General features: G+C 39.3%; 1 long non-coding RNA gene across 1 annotated transcript in view; it reads right to left on the bottom strand.

Annotated features, from left to right (window-relative positions):
• Positions 1 to 26,710, bottom strand: part of LOC117960071 — a 67,871-nt gene that overhangs the window by 33,770 nt on the left and 7,391 nt on the right. The window contains exon 3 of the long non-coding RNA XR_004660062.1: positions 6,459 to 6,580. This is a non-coding gene — a long non-coding RNA (uncharacterized LOC117960071). The remainder of the gene's footprint in view (positions 1 to 6,458; positions 6,581 to 26,710) is intronic.

Raw genomic sequence — 26,710 nt, 5'->3', positions numbered from 1 at the left:
CACACACACACACACACACACACACACACACACACACCTATTGGAGTAGACGGCTGAGAAATGACACCCAGCATGTAAGTGGGGGAAATGACACAGACCCTGTATTGCTCTCTCTTACCTGATTGCCTCTGCAAAGGCACTGAATCCATATTAAACCAAACTTGTATCTGCACAAAGCGAGTAAATAGAGGCCTCAAACCTTTCATATTAACAAAATATGTGTAATTTTAAAACTGCACTTTTCAATTTATACTTTGCCCTACAAGCCATCTTTTTCTCACTGTCTTTTTGCCCAGGTCTAAAAGCAAACTTTGCGTATTTACAGTTTTTTTGCACCTAAATGATGTTACTGTCATACATATTTACATGTAGCGGCGCAGTTCTTATAATCTTGGAAATATACAGTATAAATTATTATATTAGCCGTAAGATACAGCATATCACTCTGTCTTTAGTGAAATTAACATCAATTTGTTTCAAAGATCACTCAAAAGCCTATACAACATTCTCATAAGCTAAAGAGTTTTAACAACTGATCAATAACATTTTAAAACAAATTTTAAGCCAATACTACATACTTTCCTAAATGAATGGTCATGTACTGTGCTTATTGTACATGTAAGCACACAGAAGCTCAGTTAAATAAATGTTTATAAAGAAACCCTGTCTGATTTTATGAATACGTCATCAGGTAAGATGAAATATGATAATAAGCCCCCTCTATAAATAAACATTTCAATGTTCCATTGCTAAAGTGACCCTTGATCTCAGCAGGATTCATCTGGATAAAAGACAGAGGACGTTGCTTTTTTAAGAGTAAAAAAAAAAACTTTCTGGTTTTCATTCTCACTTAACGCCACCTTGTCCTTCCACCTTGATTTTATTGTCCCAAAGGGAAATTACTTCTGTAGAGAGGTTATAGGAAAGGCTGTATGTAAAATAGAAATATATCTTGAGGGTGCAAGTTAAAGTCAATACTGAACAAAGGAAGAAGGAAATGTACACACTGGATCTTTGATGTAAAACATTGTGGTTACTTATGCTGGGAGGAATATTTTTTTTTAAATACAGTCTTCTTCACTTATAAAATCACCATTGTGTAATTACTGTGAATGTATTGCTATATTGTTAAGCACAAACAGAGAAGGATGATGTATCAGAAAACCAGTCTGAGTTGCAAAGAAGGCAAAGACAAAGCATTCAATATTGATTATGATTTTTACAAAACCCTATGGTGAAATACCATGTTAACAATGCACATTATAGCATATCAACCAATAATTACTCTACCAGTCATGCCCTTGTTCAACCTAATTATTCTTATTTTTTGAAGAAAAAAATGATTCATGACTTTTTAAAACTGTCAACTGTTACTCCTGAACTGTGGATATGAATCCTCATTTCAGTGCTTTGACTGTCAAAGGTACAATAATGTGGCCAAACCTATTAATAGCAAGACAGTTAATTAGATTCAAAGATTAATTAACAGCTTATCTAATCTATCAAAGGGCTGAAGATAACTATCTAATTAACAATACGAGAAGAACAGCGACAAAGTTTGTCAGACAAAGAACTCTGTCGTTAGATATCAGCGTTATCTTCTTCCCCCATCTATTGTTCTCTCTTTCACCTCTCTTCCCATCGTTCCTCTCTTCTGTTCTCCTTTACTTCCTTCTCTTTCCCTAACACACTCTGCACCCCCCAGCCCCTGATGTTTATTGATTGCCAGAGTTCATACAAGAGCATCACTTAATGTGTTTGCTTTCATGTCCTGCCTTTGTTGCCAGGGCCGCAGTCCACGATATGGCAAATTGATCCGTCTCTCCCCGCCACCCTTTGTCAAGGTTTGAGAAGTGAACTACTATTACATTAGCCCACTCCCTATTTGTGCCCCCACCCTTCTCCCTTTCCCCCCTCTGAGTCTTCCTTTCACTCATTCTGTCTCTTTCTTGTCATTCGGTGGATGGCCTCGGCATGGCTAAACACTGGTCTGAGAGCTGATTAGCAGAGTCGCACGCCTGGCTGGCTGCATTGATGAGCTCCTTGAGGTTTGATGATGTAGCCAATAAACGGACACTTTTAATTATATGACCTTTGACTTTTTCTGTAACAACAACCTCGCCCCCACCCTCCCGCCCTTCCTCTTCCGCCCCTTCACGCCTCCTTCTCTCCATTGTCCTTCTCAGGTGACGACTTGAAAATGAGGTCATGCTTGTGTGAACAAAAACAAGGGCACGCATCCTCAAAGGCAGTTCACTCTCGAAATTATTCGGTGCAGGAATTTACCACTTCTAATTAAGAATTTTATTTTCACGTCACTGATTCCATGACACCTTATCTTCCAAAAATTGGGAATTTAGTAAAGGATGGTAAACATAGATGGTAACAATACCCGATGTATCCATGCTGCATAGATAGGGTGTACTCTGCACATCTTCAAAGTTTTTCAAAAAGTTATGCAAGTGAAAGCTCTGGGATGGAAAACTCCTATGCAACTTGTGATAACCTATCCCTTTAGCATTGGAAGTGAGTGGACTCCACATCGCAAGACATGCATTCAATAATAAGGTTTCTCTCACTCCTGCCCTGGACAACTTGGCAGGAATTTGGAACGAAGAAGATATGCAGGCACTTTGACGTGCCTGCGGTCTGACTTCGACGTTCTCCTGAGCCGATCAACAGCAATTCTTGAAGTCTGCATCACTGACAATGTAATTGCCTGGTGGGGTGTTCTCCACAGCTTAAGGCAGTGTGCATGTAATTAAGATTGGATGCCCAAGACTGCCACCACTACAACTGCTCAACACACACGTATGGAATCTGTTGTCATGGAGAGAAGACATCAGGGGAAGAGGCAGCAAATGTTTGCAGTGATGGTAGCAAGGGATGGGGGGTTGAGTTGCGAGAGTCAAGGCTGTACAGGGGGTTGTTTTCAACTGACAGTGTGTGTGTGTGTGTGTGTGGGGGGAGGGGGGGGGGGTCCTGAGAAGAGAGTGATAAGGGGACGGGGGACTGCGGCACAATCATCTTGATTTCTTGTGCTGAACGATTACATGCCATGCTAATTGCTAGCAGAGGGATCTTTAATAAATATTTCATTCTGCGCAGCATCATTACTGCCTAATGTTATTATTAATCTCCGCCGGTAATTTCCACTCAGGAGAAGCGTCTTTGTGAGGGGAAAGCAGTGTTTTTTTCCCCACAAGGACAGAAAGAGAGTGGGAGAGATATAGAGAAGAGGAGAATTAGGCAGTGATGCTGGAGAAGAGCCATTACATTAAAGGTATGAGAGGAGAAGGGAAAAGAAATGAATGAACCTTGCAGAAGAAGAGAGAATGAGTGATAAAGACAGGGAGTGTGAGAGAAGTCAGAATGACAAAGGAAAAGAGAGACAAAGGGACATTTACTAAAAAATACTGGATGGATCATGTGGGATCTAGCATGGCTGCAAATAATGTTACAGACACATGTCATTTCCTGAGAGGCCTTTCCATAAGTGAGATCATAGCTACTAATTTGATTTGAACATGGGAAGGGGGTTGGTATAACTGCCTCTGTGGGGAAAGATGTACTTAGGGTGAATGGCTAGAGCTTGCAGTTGTGACTTCTTTGGCGTCATGTGAAAAAGCATGCCAACTTGCCTGCAGGAAACTTTCTTTTTATCTCGTTCAAGAATACTCTGGGATTATTTTTCTTCTTGACATCACAGCCACAGAGGATGTTTTATATTCCATCAATTGAATACTGTGATGTCGAAACAGGTGCTGCTTCTTCTGCCCTGCTTCTACATCAATTGACCCAGATCTCCTCAACTAAAGCTTTACTGGAGATTGCCAATGCCCAATTCACTTTTGTTATTATTTATAAGATATTTGTGTTAAAAATGCATGTCTATTCCACACTGGTGTAACACAAAATCAGTGAGCTTATACCTAGCTCCTACTTCTACATTTGCTATTGTTTTATGGTGCATATGCCTTGGGAAAAGCCTTCCACACACAGGAAAGCATATGTTTTACATATCCAGCATTAGAACCAGTAGTTCGATAGGAATAAAAAAAGAGAAGAGCAGTGTAATTAGCAAAAACTATGATATTTATGACATCTGAGCAATTTATAGTGAGCTGAGGGACAAACCTTTCTGACCCAAATGAACTACATTTGGCTTGCAAAAATATACCTCAAAGGCAACATACTGCTGACAACATACCCTCCATTATTTGCAAAACCATAAGACAGCAGTGCATGGGTTCATACCATGTTGTGCAAGCCATCTCTTTCTTCATGCAGTTTAAGACATTAAGAAGGCGTGAAAATGGCAGCAAGCTAAGCCTTGGGCAAATAGCAAATAGCATTAGCCACCAAGCACACATTGCATTCTGCTCATTCCAATATCCATCTGCGCCTGCAGCTATGCTAGCTAACTGCTATCAGACTGGCTTATTCACAGACATTTTCCACAGCTCTAGTGCTTTTCGGTACAAAATTCAATCTTTGGTAATATGTGAATTTGAGATGGAGCAGAAGCACAAACTAAAAAGCAAATCCAAATCCGTGTTGGTTTTATCTAACCATGTATTTCATGGCTGTATGCCAACTTTTTTATGAGAAAGGTTATGAATGATTACCAGAAAAATGATTATATGCTTTGCATGATGTTTCAATAACACCAATCCATCATATATGGCCAAAGACAGTGACAGTAGGGTTGGAATGGGATTGGGGATGGATTGAAAGAAGAGGAGAGGGAGTGATTTATTGACTTACAATAAAAAAGGGGAAAAAAGGATTCAGCTAAACCATCTATCCACCCACTACCCACTCACTCTCTTCTTCACCATGCTTCCATCTTCCCCACACACGTACGCGGCATTGCCCCCAAAGAAAATAGAGTTGTGTGTACCATCCAATTATCTGTCAGGGGTGAATAATGGCCCCAATAATATATTCACATTGCCGTTGCCGATCAATTTTTAATCAAGCTGAGAAATATGGAGGAAGTGAAGCTAAAATGACCCGCCAGGAACTCTCCAATAATGCCTCGGCAGAGAAATCCCTAATTTTGCTCCAATCAAATTACCTACTCCCCAGACCCCTCCCCGACCCTTCCAGCTCCCCCGAACCCACCATCATCCATGAGTGATAATGGTGCCTCCCAGTGTGGGGCAGACTAACAACTGCAACTGGCCGGTTCCTTTATACGGGCAGAGGTCAGGGGGTATTGACCTTATTAAAGACATTTTCGCTGATGATAAAGTGATTAGCTGTTACTAGCCAGTTACTAACATGTATATGGCGGCACAAAATAAGAAAACAGAACCACATAGTTGTTTTTTATTCTTATTTTTACATCTTTAATTCTGTCTAAACCCTTTTTTGTCCCCTTATGTGTTTTAAAATGTCCTGCATGGGATGAGAATACTACTATAATAGTTATGTTGTTACCATTATTTGTTACATATAAAAACATTTTATGAAGTGATTTATTGTTTACATTTAAACCTACATCTAAACCTTGTCTTTTTTGGCCACTTAGGGGCAGGGCAAAAAAATCATTGGCATATGATTAGCTTATAAATAACATGTAAACATGTTAGCAAACAGTTGCCTATTTACACATCCAGCAGACAGACTGTTTTTGTGTCCATCAACTCCAGAGGGAAATATTAGAGTTTTTAGCTGCTAGCTGTTTCACTTTTTTTTCCACCAGCAAGTCGCTACTTTTGTCTGTCTGCTGTAGGTAGTGTACAGTCAGTTTTTAGAGCGTTTGCTCACTGATACAGCTGGAAACTCACTGATGAGACTGAACCAAACCGTAAAAGTTGTAAACCATGAAACCAAACCAATGAGCTGCAGCGTTGGGTTTGTCACTATAAGCAATCCTTTATATTCAACAGTTTCCTTTGTCATTTTCTTGTTTAAAAATATGGTAACAACAAATGCATTTTAGAGCAGCTTAAAACGAAAAATAAACAATTATATTTTGTCATAATCATATTCTGTTTTTATCGGATTAATAAATGCCTTACTGACTTCAGAAATACTCCTCTACCGTTTCGCAAACAATGACACGCTGAATGTTTGTTGCTTTTAACTTTGTGGTATATTTTGTGACACAATGCATGTTATTGATGTGCAATTACACAAATTGTAGCCAAAAATAAAATTAGCCAGATTCAAGCATGCTTAATGCCAGCCAGCCCATTGTACATCATAGTACTCCGTGGAACTAAATGGACATAAGCCATATACACATATTTCATGGTGTGCTGTATCAACACACTTTTCTCAAAATAATGTTACCCCACCAACATTTGCTCTCTAACTCATAGTTAGTCTTTCATAAAACACAATACTCATTTGCACAATTCATGTGTGCACACATCTTGTCTGTGCTTCTCTTGAGTAAATTCAACCCTATACAGCCGACCCCAGTGTGCCTGAGATGGGTCACGTACCTCTACGCAGCGCTAGGGCAATCTGCAATGAAAGCTTTCCCATTTGTAATAAACTGCAGCCCCTCAGAAGAGCAATCCTTGTGAGAATCCACCATACTCTCTCCTCGCTATCACAACAGCATCTGTAAAACAAATGAGCGGGGAGGTAATTGCAGACAAACAAAAATTACATTTCCAATAAAGGTTCTTGTCTCTTTGGGTTCCCAGAAGCCCCTAGCCCTCATCAACTGTTTAACAGCCTTAATATACCCTCTCATCAGCTTTCCTGTTGAGAAGCCGCCTGAGAGAGGTTATCAGAGCACAAACAGAGCTCATCTAATGTGAACAGGTTGAGGGTTTAGTGGTTAAAGTGTTTTAGGCAATTAAAAGGGGAAAGTGATGGTGGGATAGATGGATGAGAGCATTAGACAAAACACTAAAAGTTTACATGACCCATTCTTTAAACCTGAAGACATTCATGGCACTGTTGTAAAAGTCTCATAAGAAGAAGAGCTCAAGGGAAGATGAGCAATGCAAAATTACATTTTTTCCAGATTATACAAAGAGTCAATATAATCCATCAATCATTTTTAGCAGCAATGATAGAGATTAATAATAATGGATTGCAAGTAGGTACTTAACTTTCAATCTCAAATTTTATATAATTGCTGAATGTGCTAAAAGTTGCATGTTAACATCATTAAATAATGACCATCAATTTGTCAAGTTATTATCATAAACAAACAGGTAATCTAGGAAGAGATCAACCTCTTATGCATTTTACATTGCGTGCCATCGGGGCAGTAGAGCATTCAACATGGTAGGGGAATGTTGTTGTTGAAAATGGCAGAGGGTGAAAGGAATTAAACGAGGGTGGGAAAATGTATAAGTTATAAAAACTTAACTAAAAAACTAACTTTAGAAGTAACAAAATCAGAAACGACTGATAAAAAGATGGAGAATAAAGGCATTGTGCCATGTATTGCCAGTTCGCAGTATGCATATTGTTCCTATTCCTTTTGAAAGGTTTTGACAAATTTCTTTTCCTCCTTGTTTGTCTCCATTTGGTATATGTTAACATGATTTCCAAACTGCTATCTTTGAAATATTAATTTATTATGACCTTGTTTCAACCAATAAAACTGCACTTAATAGTGCAGATAATGTTGTTTTCTCCTTTAATTGTTTTCTCATGTTGCTTTGAAACTCACATTACTGTAAGACCTCTTATGGTATTCAAATTAATTTCTCAACATTTGTAGCAGTGTTTTTTATTGTAGTCAAACTGCTTGCTTGTTCAACCAACAGTCTAAAACTCAATTTAGACTGGATATTTAATTTACAATCAAATAAAAACACAGAAAATCATCAAATACTGATATTTGAGAAGCTACTACTTGCACATCTGGAAATGAACGAAAAAGAACATAATACTCATATGCTACACATAATACATTGCTCGTAACTTGCTCATGTATGTTTGCTTACATACACCTCCTCACATTTACTTTTACACAAATACACACATGTGTGCACTGTCACACTTAACCACAGAGAGAAACACACAAGTCAACTTTCATGACAAACACACTCACACATAAGAATTCCAGTGAGTGCAGCAGCAGTCGTCTCCTCCCTGCAGCATTGAGATCAAATCAGTCCGTTTATCTGATGGTGAACCTGACATTAGGCCAAACTAAAAGGTCTCTGCTCGGCTTCCTCTTATCAAACCCTGCAAACAGTGAACTCCATGGCCCGGCCCCTCACAAGGGGAAATTGATTACAGCCTTGGGCCATAACGGCAGCAAGTCCACAGCTCTGTTCATTCCATTATGAGTCCCAGAGCCGAGTGTGCTGAGGTGGCTATTAGCTACAGGTTCTGGATCAGATCCTCAGATATTATTTGATCTTGTAACAGTGATGGGTTGAATGAGAGGTGGTGTAATGTGAGCTTAGATGCAGGGTTAAGGGTTGATATGACCTCAGTGGTGACTAAACAGCCGCGGTTAGAGCTTTTAATGAGAGGTCTCAGGAGTTCATATGGGTTTGACATATTTTACTTAGATGGATGTATTGACTGTAACAGACCACAGCATGCATGCTCTATGAATTTTGTGTGTGCACATACGTACGTGCGTGCGTGCGGACCTATAGTATGTGTGTTTGTGCCTGTGTTTACCACTGTTTTATTACTCTGTTTAAATGTATGTGTGAGAGAGAGATGGAAAAGGGAAACAAACAGAGCCAGAAAGTGCATGATGGTGTAAGAAAGACGAAGAGCTATTAGTTTTAGGGCATTCCTGTCAGTGCTGCTGTATTATTGCAGGTCCTATGTGGCTTCCTGCAAACTTTAACGCTGAGACGGGTTTGATGTAAACACTCAGAGGAGACAATGATGGGAAAGTCCCTGAGATATTTAACAGACTAAGTCCTCTGCCGGTTTGTTTCCTTTCTCTTTGCTCCTCTCTTTCTTTACTTTGCCTCCACCGGGGCGGAAGAAACTGGGAATCCAGGATGCACACATGCCCTTTTACTTCATCAAAAAATGCAAGATATATGCGTGAGTATTTGCTACAGACAAGCAGACGTACAAGCACACACATGCACACACATTCACACACCTCACAAACAAACACCTTTTTGTTCAAACTTAGCTCAAGGCATTTATTTCTCCAATTAGACTTGTCAAGGGCCTGACAAGTCTCAACTTTGTTCCCTCCACCAGACAGGAAATTAAGAGTTGTAGTTAGTTGTCTTCCAACCAAACCAAAAGCATAGCTGCTGTTTAGAACAGGAAAAGACACACTTTTTATTCATGATTCATACAGTAAAATGTAATTGGACATTTCTGACTCACTGCTGACTTTTGCTGTTTAGTAAAACCTTCAACCTTCCGACCATAAATCCTGTTCTTATTTCATTTGTTCATGCCTTAGGTGCCAAATGAATGAGGTTTGCTTCTGTATATTAGACGAAACAATGAGTACCATAACTTACAGTATTCAAAAGTACATTTAGATTTATTTTATATTAATGACAACTTACCAGGTGTGTCTGGCACTGTTGCTGTAGCCCATTTGACACTAGAAGTAATCTGCAACTATTAGATTTTTGCCCGTCTGATTTGTTTTAAAGAATAGATTAAATAGTAGTGATGTTGACTGGTTATAAATTGTAATTACTTTTACAGTATTATTAGTGCATATAGAATCATGTGTGAAGAAATTACCATAGCAAATTCAGTTCTACTTAAGACAAAATGATCTATTTTGTCTCAATTCTCTTACAATCCAAGTTTGTGATTGAGGCAGACAGCATTCATTTTATGTAACATGTTTTCCTGGTAAAGAATGACGCCTCACTTCCCCCTCTATCATCTACAGTATGTCCATCACCTACCACCACAACATACTGAGGTGTGAAGGCCCTTCTGTCCTGTACTTCTGGAATGAACAGTTGATGTAATTTTAAATCTAATTAAGTTTTGTAATCAGATGTGTAACTTACTCTCTGAACTGTTGTGTGTGACCTACATCATTTGTAGATGCAGTCATATCATGCACGCATAATGCACACACTAAGTGCAAAGTGAAACGTATCGGCCACCCACACAGGCCGCCTACCCCTCCCTCCTTCCTCTACTCTGATGTGTTTTTCATGTTAACACTCTGCAGTGCCTTAGGTACATTGTGCGGCTTCCCGCCATACACAGCCCTACCAAGCCCATTTAGAATGTTTTTTATGGGATAACATCGTTTTTATTTTTCAATTAAATTTTCATACTTTTGTGTTTTTCCTCTTTCTTCTTTAAAGGGTTGCTATTTTTCCTCATACAGTTTCCGTATGTGCTGTTTTCTCCTTTCTGTGTCTTTCTCCTGAAATATCGCTGGTTGCCAACTCTGTTTTGGTCCCAAAACGCCTTGGTTTTACTGCCATTAAGTAGTGCTGTCAAACGATTAAAATATTTAATAGCGATTAGTCGCATTATTCTTATAGTTAACTCACAATAAATCGCACATTTGTATCTATTCTAAATGTTCCTTGATTTATTTTTGTAATCTACATGTAAAAGTGGATTGGCTTGCTTTGTCCAAATGTTTTATTGAAACAACATTGGCATATAGCCTACTGTGGTGTTCATTTTCACACATAACATTCTCACTTGAAGCAGTCATTCACACTTGGAGAAAATATTCTCTCACTCAGTGTAACACTGACAATCAATAAAAAGGTTGAAAAAATGCTTTGACGGCGGGAGAGAAATTGTATCAGCTGTGTGCTTAGCCATCAAGTGGTCTTTCAGACTGGACGTGCTGCGCTGATAGCTCAGTTCACAACAACAAAACACACAGATCACTTTGGTCTTGTCAATGGAACCATTTGGCAACTTTTTAAAAAGGACGTTTTCCATTCAGAATCTTATTGTCAGCCATTTCGGCGTCTCACACTATCGCCATCCCCTCAGAACGTAACGTAACTACTCTTTGGCCGACTCGCAAGCCCAAACAAGTGTGTGCAGCGTGCCTGTTGTTTTGTTTCAAGTCTAGCTAGATCTGGTGTGGTGTTATAGTTATTCTAACGTTAATAGTTGTTGCCACAGCATTTGTAAAAACCTAAAATGTTTTTTTGTTAACACATTTAGCCTAGAGCACTGATAAGAAGTAACTAAAACATATAAAGACTATAGGTTGCGTCGTTCCGGTGTTGATGTTTTGTGAATTGTTGGACCATGCAGCCACTTTCCTGAAACCACTTGTGGGACTGACCCAAGTCCACAGCGGCCCGCGGCGTGTACGTTGGAGCCTGTCTCCAGCGCCTCCACCTGCAGGTTGTCAGCTGTTTCTCTTTTTTTTTTTATTTAATCATTGTTCATTTATTGTTAGAGGTAAAATGTGCATTTAGTCGTGATTTTGATTTAAGGCCATATCATGCAGCCCTAGTAAATGCACTTCAATATTAGCCTGACAAGCCAGAATCACATCAAGATGTTGGGTCTGGGAACTCACCGTTGGCAGGACTCAATCCGAGGGGCAGGACAAACGGTTGTCTTTAAAATTCACTCTGCACCCAATAGGATAGCGCTACAACCAAAGTTTGTGGTCTCCGGTGCTATTTGTGCAAATGTTAGTATTCTAACACACTAAACTAAGATGGTGAACATGGTAAATGTTTTGTCTGATAAACATCAGCATGTTAGCATTGTTGTTGTAAGCATCTTAGCATGCTGATGTTAGCATTTAGCACAAAGCCTATGCCCAAATATATCATCAAAGAGCCACTAGTGTGGCTAGTGTGGTTCACCTTCGATTGGTCCAAGACCACTGCATAAATGTGTTTTGGATTGGAGCTCCCCAAGACCAATAATAGATACTGTGCATTGTTTGAACAAAGAAAGTGTGTTTTATGTTTTTTGCTGCAGCAACAACAGTTTCTTTGAAGCATTTATTATAAAAAAGGTGATAACTACCATGACTGAAAATAGATAAACATACTTACAGAGACTAAAACTCTATTAACAGGAAATATAATAATGATTATATGATAAAGTACAATCACAGAACAGTACACTCCACACAGGTGGTTTTCAGAAATTCGTTTAGAAACACCACCGCTTAACAACAAAGATGAAGACAAATAAAAAACACACAAATCACAAACACACCACAAATAATCACCTTGCCAAACAGACTTATAAACAACCACCAATCAATTAAGGATGACTGGACCAATGAAACACGCTTCTGAAAACAATAAGGAGGGCTGACAGGATCAAGCCCTCTCATCTATTTCCCCTCTCATCACCTTGCACCAATCTGAATCTTGATTTGAATGGTTTGACGGAAAACCAGAAGCTTTGAAGCATCAGTGAGCCCAGGCTCCTTTTGCCACCCAGCCAAAGTAATGCCATATCACATTTGACACCCCAAAGACTGAGAAATTGATCCCTCAGTATGGCCATTGATCGTGTTGGGGTTTGAACACACGCTTGGGCCTAGCATGGTGAGAAGGGTCAGGAGCGAAATGTGTGCCTGGCTCAGTTCTTTTGTTATGATCTCCCACCATGGGGGAGATTAGCCCAGTCAGGTCATTCGAAGCACAGCATAAGCTAATATTGTGTTATGTTGTGATGTGCCTGTCCTCAATGTAATTCTTTATGTTAAGCTAACTCATTTATGTGGATCTTCTTGCGGTTATTGTGAACGCAAAATGTAGATCTTTAGTGGGAGAACAATATTGTAAAAAAGGGATCAATGTAAGGGTCGGGATACTCTGAAAAATAATTATAGGTCGTGGAACGTGTTGTCCGATCACGCAAAGTGTTTACACCTCTAGTGCATGGAATTAAACACAGTGTCCTGTTGACAGGATGCTGAAGTCAACCCCAAACAGCACTCCACTGTTTCGGTTACTGTTTAGAAGACTATTTGAATTTCACTCTGTTATTTAGATTTGTCCCCTCTTGTAAAAAAATCAGTGTGTCCAAACCAACAATCAAAATTTGATTCAGGCAAATGGTACGATTTCTAGCCAAACTGGATTTTTGAGGCCAAAACGCACAGTATCACTATAAATATAGCTCAGCATTTTTGGAAATACAGTAATTCCCTTTTTTTGCAGAGCTTTACTGGAGAAGAACACTCATATCTGCCCAGTAAACACGAGGCTACACTCAGCAGCCAGTTCACTTAGCTAAGCAAGAAGGCTGGAAAGGGCAACAGCTAGCCTGGCTCTGTCTCAGGTTATTAACATGTGCCTATACTGTACCTTCAATTCCATCATATTTTCAACATGCAATGTCTTGTTGTTTAATCAGTAGTGCAAAGAAACAAGGAAAGAAACCATTATAAAAGAAACGAAATTGAACACCTAGGCAGGATCCAGAGTAAAAAGAACAAAAAGCATAAGGAATAGAGGAGAGCAGAGAGCAGAGGAGGTGGTAGCTAAAGGGTTTGGCAGGGCCAAAGCAGGCCACAAACATACCAGTGCTAAAGGGCCCAGGACAAGTGTTGCCACGTCCCCCTGAAACCACGGAGGCCACTGGGTAATGAATAAATAAACACCCCCTCCAACCATCTACCCTCATCTCCCTTCCTGCTCTCCATGTTTGGCAGCCAAGACACACACACATGCATATGCATACATATACAGAAACTGGCACATGCATATAAACAATGCACACAAATGCTTACATGCATGACGGCTCAAAGTTTTGTGCTGCCGAGTCTCTGTGATTGTGCCAGTATTGTTCTATGCATCCACCTGTCTGTGGGCCAGAGTACATTCCCTGCTTTGCCTACGTCACAACGTTTTGCTATATGCATTTTATTTGTCCATCCATGTTTATCCAAGGCTGTGTGGAGACATATGGCTTGCTAAGCCAAAGCCAGGCAGCCCAAGTACATTCCCACAACCACGCCATGTATAACCCAACTAAGAAATTGCCCACACACTAACGTAGAGGCATGCAGCAACGCCATGTCAGAGCTTTAGAAAACAAGAGACGCAAGCTGTGAGACTCACAGGAATGGTGCCTCGTCGGCACATCTCAGGGCCTGACAGTCAGTGAAAATATTTTCAATTATTCAACTTGGATTGGAGGAAAAGGCGGCGCAAAGGCCTTTTAACATGTAACTTGTTGTGACAATGCTAAATGACCGTCACCACCGCCTGATGAAATATAGATATTTTGTTTTTTTTCTAAGTGGATTAATTTGTCATCACTTCAGGAAAGGCTAAGATCCAATCCTTTTAAATGTCACGAGGAAAGTGAGAGCAAGGAAATTGAGGAGAGATGGTGAGATGGCGCAAACCTCTAGATATGATCTGATGAACCAGGAAACATAGGAGGAAGGCTGTATCCCTAAACAAACCAATGTGCTCTTGGGTTTGATTGACATGGGTTTATAAGGGCTAAGTTCAAATGTTTTCAAGTCTGTAGTTATTCTTAATGTTTGTATTGAGCATTTAAAGATTCCCAATGCACTTTCAATGCAAGTAGTCAAAATACACAGTTCTCATTTAGTGTAAAAAATACATTTGAATTTTTTTATCTGAAGATAACAATAATTCTGAGTTGGTGGTTTTAGATGGGGTGACTGCCAATCACTAGTCTACCAAGTAAGCCGGCATGATTCATGGGAAAATATGAATCCTGATTTCTTTTGCTTTGGCAGTACCAAACATAGATTTATTTTGGCACCTACAGCACACATCACCGCAGCCTGTAAACAAAGAGGCTTCAATGAAGAGAAGGAAAAGCATTGCAGCGCTTGGGAGTGCTTTAAAACCTATTGTATACAGTCCATGTTTAAAACTCACAGAAGAAAGTATTAGCGTTTGTGATGCTAAATGACAATCAAAGTCATTAAAAAAGTATTTTTTTTAAATAAAATTTATTTAAAAATTAAATTGTGAACAGGGTGAATAGCAATTGCGATTTTTATAATTATTAATCGTGAAGGCCTACTACCAAGTAAACTGTTATCCTGATATCACATTCATCTTAAGAACAACAATAACAGGCCTTTTATTAAATAGTCAATCAATGTAACTGTACTGCCAATGCCAGGGTTATACTTGGTATAATTCTGTACTGAGAGGCTTTAAAGGTTAACCTGATGTCATATGCACACAATGAAATGGCAGCAGGTGATGCCAGATTCTATTGAAAATAAATTCAAGAGAAGTCCTTTTACATAATCCAAGTGAAAGCAACACTAGAGAACTTTTTGTAACCTAAAATAATGTTTCCAAAATCATTAACTCGTAACCGGTTGAACAGCACTTCTGCATTTGCTATGCGGCTCTCTAGCGTCTATGACCGCACTGTGCAAGTTTGCCAGATCGGGTAGCGGCTCTGTAGTTTGAATGAGACATAATGGGACAATTCTGCATCCAATCTGAAGGGGGACCGAAGCGGGAAAAGTTCTTTAGTGTTGCTTTAACTGCAGACAACATAAATGTTAAAAAGATGCAAAGAGGAACAGGATTTAAAGCCTCTTTCGAACTCTAGTGTTTGTTTCCTCTAGTTTGTTCTTGAGTTTAGTTTCATAACTTTCAATTAGTCACAGCCAACCGTTCTTTATTGTAACTGATGTCACCTTAAAATATTGCTTCATGTGTTTAAGTGTTTGGAAAGTAAAGCCAAAGTTGCATGTTCTCACAGTACTGGGATTGTCATCAAGATGGAAAACAATCGTTTCCAGGTCATGAAAGAAGGGAGATAGTGAGAAAATAAGAGCATAATGGGAGCCTCACTTTGTGGTTCAGCCGGATAAGATTGGCACATCTTAACAATAAATTGTAACCCCAAGCTTTAATTGAACTTGGCAATTAAAGTGATTCAGATGCTGATCATTAGACCTGAGTACCAGCTTCACTCGCACATTCTCAATCATAACGGGCTTGCAGGTACAGTAAAACAGCCAATGAGCACTCACAAAACTGAAATGCTGAGCTTGATGCAAAAGACAAAACAATTAACGTGAAAAATATCCCTGCATGCTGCATCAATGCTCTTTGATTAGTTTATTCAAAAATGTTTTGACCTCCGCTGGCCTTCATTAGATAATGTTCAACAAGCAATGATCAACACTTTCATCAATCTAAGAATATGTGTCATTTTAATTACGTGTCAAGTAAACAAAGTAGAGGGCTTAACTTTTAAAGAGAGACAGGAGTTATGAATTAAGTGTTTCGTTCACTTTAACCTTGAGTGATTGAAGAAGACTCGTGAGTGTCTCGGCCTGTATTAGTACATGCATATGTGTCCCTGTCTGTCCTACACTCTATATGGATGCAAATGAGAATCTGTCTATATGGATGCATTCAGACGTGTGTGTGTGTGTGTGTGTGTGTGTGTGTGTTTTCAACGTGTGTTCTCTCTGCTCTCCATGCTGCTCTGCTCCCACAGTGCCCCTGGGACCCATATGCCTCCCTGTTATTAATTCATCAGGCTTAACCATGCAGCGTTTTATGACTCTGTTTGGACTGACGAACTATCACACACCCCTATCTATCGCTCACTCTCTCACTCAGGAACACGGTATTGAAAAACAATATCTGTCACTGGATGCTGAACCTACACTTGCAGCTTGATGTGCCTATTGTGTTGTCTGTTATATGTCCTGCCTCTTGGCCTCCAGATGCATTTCTGTTGTCTCGTCAATATAGTGCGTATAGATTGTGCTCTGTCTCTGCATTGCTGCCACCAAGAGAAATTTGTGCAAGTATTGTTCTTGGTTAGTTACTTTTCCAGTTAGCAATTTTCCATCTTGACAATTTAACAGTATCTTAAACCAGCTCTGTGATTCTGCAAGTACTCTAAAAATCACTAAATCACTCAAAAATGATTAAGTTGAATAAAAAAACAACAAAATAGAATATCTTATTACGCTTAAGAGCCCCTGAGAGAGCCAAACATAATTTCTCAGAAGGCTACAAACCTTCTTTGGGCAGTCCTGAACTCCAAAATGAAATTCACTTTACTACAACTTTGACTGTGTAACTAATTCCCATCACGGAAACTATTTTGGCTGAAAATACAGCTGATTGTTCATGTCCATGTTCAAAATAAACCCTTTTAAAGAAAAATCTAAACTTTCCATTGAAAAATAATCTAAGAATCAATCAATGCCTTTCACGTGAATACGTCTTGATTGCCATGTCTAAACCTATTCCCATCAAAGACAAAGAGAAGAGATCTGAGATTGCGGTACATCAAAAGAGTTTATCTAGCTAGTATTATGTGGCTGTAAATAGCTGCAGCAAAGCTACGAGACACACTCACTGAGCACTGAAAAAGTAGAAGTGGGGAGGGAGGAAGGAAGCAAAGAAGAAAGAAGGAAAAGCCTTTTACTGGCTACAGGAGCTCAAAACCAGACAATGCATTCCTCAAAAGATACACAAATCAAAACAAACTACTAATAGTAAACATTTCTCTTTTTTTGGTAATATATCTTTGCATCTTTGCTGCTAACCAAGTTTGATGCTACAGTTTGTCAGAGTTAAAAGTTAATGTTAGTTTTAACCATTATCACAATCAAGCACTCCACTGTTGACTATCTAATAACATCTTCTGAAATAAAAAACTTGAAGTCATCTACAGTGAACAACACAGACCAAACAAGAGGTTCAATTCTGTCCATTCCACAGAACTATAATGTTTTATTTTGGGGAGTTAATGTAATTTACAGGCTTTAATGCTCACTTTTTGAAAGATTGCTTATATTCGTAATAGGTGAGGAATCTCTTCTTTTTGTCTTTTTTTTTTTAGATACAAGAAAGTTGACATACTTGGTTTAAGTGACATTCCCCTTCACTTCGTCCCTCAGAGAGTAACACTGAACTTGAGGACATCCAGGGGGAGTTCTATCGGCTCACTGGTGGCTTTCTACTGGGGCTATACTGCCACCCAGTGGACATGCTGTGAACACAAGTCTCTGCCATAGAGAGTGAAAGACAATCAGCATCACGGCATCAGTCTCATGTTACAGGTTATGTGGTCATGAGAGAGGTTCGGCCTCTTGCTTAAGAACACTTCAGTATTGAGTAGCGGGCTAGGTGTTGCAAGTGTTCATCATGAAGTCAAAACATAAAGTCCACTGAGCCTGAATTATTGTTTTTAATCCCCAATATGTGCAGGTCACAAAGTTTGTCAAACACATTTTTGATTGGATGTAATGTAACTCTCAGCAATTATCAGTTCAGGTTACAGGTGAAAAACGCAGGATTTATCTGATCCTGTTAAGTTTTTTCCGCATTTTATTGTAAAAATACAAACACAAACACGTATATACAAACCCACTTTGTTGAAGCAACCCAGGATTGGTGACACTGGATTTCCCTTATGGTTCAGAGGATATACAAATATTTAAACAAGTAATCTGTGTTATCTCACACACAAACACACACACACGATACTACAAGTGGTTCTCTTATGTGTGTTGACAATAGTCTCGTTTGATTCTTGAAGCTTTTTCTTGGAGAACATTTCCCCCGCCTTAGAGCCTCTACCAAAAAAAATGATTGACAATGTTTGAAAATTGCATGACAGCGTGATTACAGATATGACAATATGCCAGTTGTCACTTCAAGAAAAGTCTGAACAAAGAGAGAAATGGGAATGCAAGAGTGAGACTCGGAGTCATTGGGGGGAAAAAAATGTTGAGAACGACACTCTCAATGGAGAAAAGGAGTGAGAATAGCTGACAAGAGATGGAAAACAGTGATATGGCATGCTTTGGAATGGAAATGCAAGAGCTGGAGAGGATACAGAATGACAAAAGAGAGGTATATAAAGTATAATTAACTGGCTAAAATACAGACATACAAGAAAGACAAAGAAAGACATGGGGATTTTATTTCCTCTATGCCACAGTTGGACGAGATGAAAAGGCAGGAAGGAAGAAGATGAATGCGGGTATAAGTGCAGGAGAAATCTCATTAGGACGCACCATGACAATAAAGAACAATGCAGAGCCACTCCCTGATGTGTGAAAGTAAATCTTGATCTCTTGTAGATGAGAATACAAACTGGGTTGTAATAATTTATGTCTGGACTCAAATCTCCACTACTTCTCTTTAGAGTATGTTTTTTTTTTTATCTTTTGCCTCAGCTACCTCTATAATATGTAGTTTGATAAGACGAGAAACTGTGAAAAAGCAATTTTGGGACAGGAAATGTAACCTGGAACAGGCACATGGTTTTTTGGAATCAACCTGAGCAGTTACAAATCCATCTCAAAACATATACTAGACACTATACTTCCTTCAATTCAGCTCAGCTGTGTTGCACAACATTAACACCGTACATTCTGTTGGGTGAGTGTCTGGAATATCCTCCAGAAATAGAGAACTTTGGATATTACTCAAGTGTAGTGTGATTACATGCAATGAGAACTTTTCAGTAGACAAGCAGTGCTTTTGAAGACACCATAAATAATGTAATTACACAGTGTCACTGTGAGAAGGCCAATTTGGCAACTTGATTGTAAATTATAAATTCATCCCTCCTACTCATCCCTCAGTTCTCTCTCTCTCTCTCCCTCTCTAACTTGAATTCAAAATTCTGATTAAACCATAACCAGTTTTTTAGTGCATTAAAAATCAGCAATAGTAGGAATGCATATTTACTATTTTAGTACTTGAGTTACTGTAATTGACTTCTCTGCACATAGAACTATTCAACCTGACTTAAGCAATTTAACCCTAAATTCAGCTTCAGTGACAGAAGGACGACAATTAAATTGCTATTTCAGTACAGAAAACACAGCTTTTGTCACTCTGCAGTTCAGTTCGTCTGCTGGGTAGCGCAAATCTCTCTTTTTTCTCTGTCTTTTTAAAAAAGAAGTCCTGGGGGCGCCTGGTATAGCGTGCGCCCATGTATGGAGGTCCACTCCTCAACAAGCAGCTGCGGGTTCAACGCCGACCTGCGGCCCTTTGCTGCATGTTATTCTCCCTCTCTCCCGCCTTTCATGTATTCAGCTGTCCTATAAAAATAAAGGCCTAAAATGCAATCCCCCCCCCCCCCAAAAAAAAAGTCCTGAAGCAGACAGCAAGGCCCAACATTACATTTAATGAAATCAAAAAGAGAAATGTTTTTCCCTCATTTCAAAATAGTCAAAAATCAATACTAGAGTAACCTACCTCCTTGTCCAGCTTATGCAATAAATATGAAGTGTTTGATGCTTATTTGTGCTTTAGAACGTAATTACAACAAAACAATCATAAAGTAAGCTTTTTTTCTATCTCCCTACTGTACAATGACGGATAAAAGTAGCCACAAAACAGTTCTGCTGGTATTGAACCCTGATCAGACAACCCTAGCCCAACTCTGGTAAATGTTGTAAAAGAGGTATAAGTATCCAAAAATCCACAGTCATGGACCAGACTGACACTATGTCTGACGTTACACTGAGGCAGATGCATTAAAAAGAAGTTACTAACACGGTGGTACAAAAATGGAAAAGGTAAAAAACCTTCAGACATTTTCTTATTCTCCAAGGAGAAAAATCTCTTAGCTCCTCTGGTAAACTGCTGATATCTCTCCATTTCCTGCCCCAAGCAACCCCACTTAAAGCCTTCCCCTCTAGGGAGCTTTTTCTTGGCAAACAGGGCTGTTTATTTTACTAAAACGGGCCCTCACTTCAGCTGGTTTGTCTAATTAAAATGTTGCAAAAGCGTTGAGGAGTAGGCTAGGTATTTTATTTAACAGCTAATTGTGCTTACGCCAGGGACTGGGATATTTTATGCATACACTTTCCAGGATCTTGGGGGAAGAACACAATTGTGCACACACACATACACACACACACACACACACACACACACACATGCACGCACGCATGCACGCTCATTGGTGGGATGAATTTTAAACAGTCAGGAGTATCGAGTTAATCAGTGAGAATTCAGTGGGGGAATATCAGGTTGCCTTTTAACTGGGGAGGATGCATGTATGATTAACGAACAGCTCCCTATTGGACTGAACAGAATAATTGTCTTGTTTACCAACAGGTGTTTTTAATCTAGACATAGGAATTAACAATCCTTGTTTGTAAGGGCGCTCAGGGGTTGTCATGTTTGAGATGTAATGACTTGCCGTTTTTCCTTGTCAACAGCTTATGTCATCCTAATTGAGTGTTTCAAGTTAATGAATTTAGAAAGGACAAGGTGCATTTACAACAAAATGCTTTGTTAGTGCTTCTAGTGGACATTGACAAACCTAGTTTTAAGGATGTTTGGTTTAAGTTTCTGTCAGTGCATTTTTAATACAGCCCTTAAGTTGTTGAACTGTTCACACCCAAACACACAGTTGCATCTGTAAGTACAACTACAGACTCATAAGGGGTTGGCAGGGATTCATACAATGCATTGGTGAGGGTGTGTTGTTTTAATGCAGACAATGAAATACGATCTAGGAAGTCCAGTTGGAGTAATAGGTAAAAGGGTTAAAATACTTATCAAATGCCCTAAACACTGGGGTTTGTAATGCTGACAGACATGTTTTTGGCAAAAATGGTGATTCCAAAGTATAGAACTAGTACATTCACATTACAAAGTAATCTGCCAGGAATGGGTGTTTGCATGTATTTGACTGGCCAACGCAGTGTAGAATAAGTTGAGCTTGGTTAAAAAGGGCCTCAGGGGTCTTGCTCAAGGACCCCTCAGTGGTGATAATAGGGAAGAGACACTTCAGTTGTTTGGTGAACAAACCGGCAACATTCACAAGCCTGCATGACTAAAATATTAAGGATATTATATGCAACTTATAATCATTTTCATTATCGATTTATCTTCCAATTATTTTCATTTTTAATTTTTTTAAATTAATTTGTTAATTGTTTAGTCTCCTTCATAATGTACCAGAATCCAAGATGACATCTTTAAAGCAGTACAAAACCCCAAAACAATCACAGTACAATCATATAAACAGAGAAAAGCAGCAGATCGTTACACGGGAGAGGGTGGAACAAGAGGACGGAGGGCTTCTTTTTAATGACTTGAAAAATGCCTCAATGAATCCATTATCATAATAGTTGTAATCAATAGGTCAATTGATTAAAAAAAATGATCAACTACTCTTTTCATTTAACATTTTAAACATTTACTGTAGGGTTATTATTTTGAATGGCATTGTAAGGTTTTCACGGTCCATCCCTGTAGATTCCTTTCAGCAGACGTGATGCCAGTGGGAAATAAATGCATCACATTTAATGATTTGTAGTCCCTGTTCTTTGGATATTCTGTCATTCTGGCAACACACGGCAAATCCCCTTCCTTGAGTGTTATCAATATAAACTACTATCATTTCTTTTTGTCTAATGAGGTGTTAAAAACACTCGAGTCGTGGTATTCATTGGTTTAGGATGGTTTGGAGGAAAGTGTAAATTTGGTGAAGTTATTGAGGCAGTAAGGAAGGGCGTGCGCGGGGGGGCCTCGGTGAGAGTAAAGCTTGTATTACCTTTTCACACGTCAGCCTGAAGCTGACAGGTTGCTAAAGAAAAGGTATTTTAACATCCAATTTCAACAGTTTTGTGGCACAATTGTGCGAAACAAGGGGTGAAAATGAAAACGGAGAGAGAGAGCGAAAGCGACCTAAACTTGGCAATGAATGGCCGTTCTCTCCTAAGTCATTTATTTTATCTAGAAAAAAAAAAAAATGTGCTTCTGCCTACTGTCATTTCTCACTGAAAGAGAGACTGAAAAGAAAAAGTAGTGATTTTAAAAGAGCTTGTGATAGATGATTGCAAGCCACAATACCAGAAAAACGTTTTGGAGCTGCCTTTAGCTGATGTACCTTGAATCACACCTGATGTAGTCTTGCTTTGCCAGAGCTAGGGTCTGGCTAGTCCACACAGCATTCCGGGATGGGAGAAAAACGTGCTCTGGTTTATTGGCATCTCTTTAAACCAACACAATCGTCTTGGGCAGTGCTAAGCACCGGGGGGAAAATGCGGTGCCGCTGCAAAATAGCCTCGGGAAGGAACTTGTTTTGGTGAAACATGAGTCTTTTTTTTAAGTTGTTTTAGTCGTGCAACAGAAAACTCAGATTGGACAGATAGTCTAGCTAGCTCTTTGGATTTACCCTGCAGAGATCTGAGAAAAGGTTAACCATAGTCCTCATAAATCCACCGGAGTTTAAATGCCAACACAAAGGAAGCCTGAGGCAACGGACATCCGATCTTAATGAGTGAATTCGGCAACGGAGCAATCCCAAAAGTGGAACATTGAGGATATAGACTACACCTGATGTGAAACTGCTGAGCTTGTACACAATACATCTTAAAATGTAAACACATAAGAAAAAACATATGGCATAATTTTTATTCTGGTTTACAACTAAAGTCCAGAGCGCAAAGTGATCACCATGCATAATCATGACAGCAATGGAAGCATGGCGTAAGGCAGAAAACTGGACAAACGCTTTAAATTATTCAGTTTAAATTATGAAATTAAAGTGAAAAAGAGTACAAAGCAGCAAAATTTTATCCTCTGATTTTCTTTTCTTTTTTTCAACCAGTGCTGATCACAAAATGTTGATTTAAGGTTTGAAGGAAGGATTTCACATTCTCCTTTTTTTGCCGAAAGTAAGATACCACATCCTGTCTGTACAGTAAATATGCAGCTGGAGTAAGCAGCCAGTTAGCTTTTGCTTTTCAAAACACTCAGTCACTGATTTGCATTTATATAAGTCCACAAACTCTTTTCTGTTATTTATAATAAAGTAAATCATAGTATAAGCACACCAGATTGAGGCTAAAATTAGAGCCATTTTTTTAAAAGTGCTCCTCCCCTCCAGTGAGCCTGGTACGATCCCATCCTATTTAGAAAAGGGTTAGCCAGGATTAAAGGGTGTTTTCTGTCGCTCTTATCTAGTGTTTGAGCACTTGATCACGGAGGCATGCCCTAATCCAAACATCGATGCGGTTCCATCAACACGCTCTCCTGAATAACTCACCAACAAAGGGGATGTTGGGTCTTGTTTAGATGGGGTCCCACACACACCCTTTCACACACAAAACACACACACACATGCACAGAAACACACAGATCCCCTTTTAAAAGGAACACTGTTTCTGCTGTTGCTCGCTTTGATAGTTGATGCCAAACGTCTAATCTCATAAACTTCAGCTTGTTCTCTGTTGACGGACTCAAGATTTAAGATTTGTGAAGCGTGTGTGTGTGTGTGTGTATGTGTGTGTGTGTGTGTTTGGAAATCGAAGTGGGAGATTAAGTCAGGTTGGTTGATCATCAGTGGATTTATTTACAGCAGGCTTCAGACAGAGATGATAAGCTTTTTATGTCAGATCTGTCATGAATAATTGCAACTGTTTGGGGCTTCTGATGTGTGTAACATGATAGCCCACATGTGATGGGGTCAATCTCAAGCAATCAGCAATTGTGTCAATTTTGAAAATTACTTGCAATACCATTTGGACACTTAAACGGTTTCGAAATGAAAGATAATAAATTATAGATTGGTTAAATTGAACACAAAGACCATTTAAGTTAGCAATTTCATTTGGGCCAAGAAGTGAATAGAAGTAAGGCGGAAATTGAGCCAAACATGGTTAACAGCAGAAGATGAGAGTTTAACAATAAGATGCACAATAAAATAGTCATGCTCTAAATTGTCATTAAATAATTGAGCTTTGATGTATTTTTCTACCTGTTTCAGGGTTTACAGGCCTATGTCTACAAACAAAGCAGATATAAACAGTTTTGGATATGGTCAAACGAGAAAAAAATGACCCTCTGCTTCCCTTGTGGGCCTACTGGCTATTTGACAGGACTATAGATCATACTCTTGGATGAGTTGTAATTGCAAGTGACTGTTTATGTTTCTCAGAAGTGGTTGTGTGTGTGTGTGTGTGTGTGTGTGTGTGTGTGTGTGTGTGTGTGTGTGTGTGTGTGTGTGTGTGTGTGTGTGGTGAAGGGGGGGTCAGTGGTGTTTTTGTTTAAATAAAAAGGAGAAGTGTTGCATTGACTGTGGATTCTTTAGGAAATTGCTGTCGCACACGCAGGGGCTGGAGCCGGGCCAGGCGACGGAGACAGGAGAGTCTGGCTCCCAGCACCATTACTATGCCTGCTGGAGCCACGGAGGCCAAGCTGTGTGTGAGAATGAATGTGTATTTTGATAGTACTGCAGAATTTTGGGGGCCAAGCGAGACATGGGTTGGATATGTAACTGAGGGTGTAGGTACTTGTGTTAGTATTCTATTTTGGCTTACAAATATGTAATTTTATTAAATCTTCCTCTTTTGATTCTACATCCTTTTCACAATGTATGCTTCATTTAGGTTTGATCTCTATCTAAAGTACATCCAAGCTCTTTTTCCATCTCTCCATCTCAGTTCTTTGCAGTTAATTAACATTAGATTAAGGAACCAAAATCAATTCTTATTGTGTGCTTGTGTCTATATTTTGATTACAGGGATCAAAATATAGATTTATATTTTATTTATAGGATTAATATTGAACATGGGGGGGTGTACATGAGGTAGGTGTTTTTTACACAACACCAAAGTCCTCGCTAAGAAGGTAAAGCTATAAATCTCTGTAACGCAAACGGAAAGCTGGAGTCGCCGCTCTGGAGAAAACAGACTAAACACTGATGACCCCCAATGTCACACACACACACACACACACACACACACACACACACACACACACACACTTTCTGACCTGCTGGCCCAATGGTTAAGTTTTGGTCTAGCTGGTGAAGCAAACCAGTGTAAATATCCGTATATTAGGTGCCTGGGTGGCTCACCTGGTAAAGCAGGTACCCATTTATAGAGGTTTACTCCTTGACTCCGCCGCAAGTTCAACTCTGCCCTGTGGCCCTTTGCAGCATTTCATGCAGCTGTCCTGTATAAATGAAGCCTAAAATATCCCCAAAACAATCTTTAAATTTTTTATTTTTTTAATGTCAGTAAATCATAAAAAGCTGTTAGTAATTTCATTTTCAGGATATTCGGAGGTGGGCAACCAAAAAAACATCATGTTCTTCTTAAATGCTGTGCCAGTGCCACTTTTATACTATTGGAGCAATGATTTTTTTCATTATTGGTTAATCTACCAATTAATTAGCATGTGAAAAAGCTTCAGCACAACTATCTGACTTGCAAAAGTACATTTATTATCAACCTTTGAAACTAGGCCTTCATTAAACATCACCTGGTCAACTTTTTACTTACTCGTCCACTCTTTTCATCTCTAAAGAGCAAGGCTAATTGGGGATTGTTCAATAATCTACTACTACTCATTTTTATTATTATTAATTTTCCTTTATGTCATTGACGCACTATGTAGTAAGCTCTAAAAGTGATTAATTACATGAACACGTTTTGGTTATATTATGTCGAAGTACTCAAAGAATTTGTTTATTTTTCCAAATTTGACATAGTACAAGTAAGCAAGCACACAATCTGAAATGTTGATATATGCTAAATCTGCAATTTAACGCACATTTCTTTAAGAAAGGGCTTGATCAATGAAATCTGTGACAACCATTTTCATTGTTGAGAAGCAATGAGCAGTCATGAGAGTCTCTGCCTCCCTCTGCTGGAACAGACCGGTGCAGGCAAGGCAGCAGTTTGACCAGCCTGGTAACCCAAGGGCATAGTCCATAGCATCCAACGTCCCAGTGACTTCAATTTGCCCCCCAAACTCCGCAAGAACTGTTACATCGACCTTTGACCTTATACCACACACTGGGGCAACCTCATTTATCACCTGGATGTGGAGTGTTGTGATAGGTGGGGGGGGGGGGG

Source organism: Etheostoma cragini, chromosome 17 (genome assembly GCF_013103735.1).
Source record: "Etheostoma cragini isolate CJK2018 chromosome 17, CSU_Ecrag_1.0, whole genome shotgun sequence".
Taxonomy (NCBI): domain Eukaryota; kingdom Metazoa; phylum Chordata; class Actinopteri; order Perciformes; family Percidae; genus Etheostoma; species Etheostoma cragini.
The sequence above is the reverse complement of the archived record's forward strand: the minus strand, read 5'-3'. Positions and strand labels throughout refer to the sequence as shown.